We start from the raw sequence: 552 nt of genomic DNA, 5'->3' as shown, positions 1-552 counted from the left end.
CCCACACCCCCTCCCTCCCGCGGTGAGCGCCCACCCCCTGTGCCGGCCGCGTCCTAACAGGCCTGCGCCCCGGGCCGCCTCGGGGAAATGGGAGGAACGGGCAGTGCGCAGAGCGAGCCGAGTGAATGCGGGGCCTTGTAGCTGCTCCTCGGGTCGCAGTGAAGCCACAGCGCCGGGTATTCCTGACGGTTATGCCATCGAACGTGGCCGGAGCCACGTAACTTGATCAAAAGAACAGCTTCTCCAGTATTTGGGGCGATAAGTGATCACCGTTAACTAACGAAAAGCAACATTTTCTGCAAGAAAAGGGGAAGGATGACCCGTGGAAAGGGGCTTTGGCCACACGCCACTCGAGGTTTGTTTACACGGGGTGGCCGTGTTTAAAGCTCGCCGCGCGCTGTGTAAGGTCTCCTCTGCTCCACCGGGAGGAAGGGGGTTCGGAGGGTGAGCTGACGCCCGACGTCGCTCCCTCTGCTCATCAGTGGCAGAGCGCAGGCCACCGCGCTGTGCTTCCTCCCGCGGGTCAGTTCCTGGGTGGCTCAGGGGACATCC

At 62.9% G+C, this 552-nt stretch overlaps 1 protein-coding gene across 1 annotated transcript in view; it reads left to right on the top strand.

The window, feature by feature from the left end:
* Window positions 1-552, top strand: part of IL10RB (interleukin 10 receptor subunit beta) — a 21161-nt gene that overhangs the window by 13966 nt on the left and 6643 nt on the right. The window lies entirely within an intron of this gene.

Source organism: Myotis davidii, unplaced genomic scaffold (assembly GCF_000327345.1).
Source record: "Myotis davidii unplaced genomic scaffold, ASM32734v1 scaffold170, whole genome shotgun sequence".
Classification (NCBI taxonomy): Eukaryota; Metazoa; Chordata; class Mammalia; order Chiroptera; family Vespertilionidae; genus Myotis; species Myotis davidii.
This window is presented reverse-complemented; position numbering and strand designations above follow the sequence as displayed.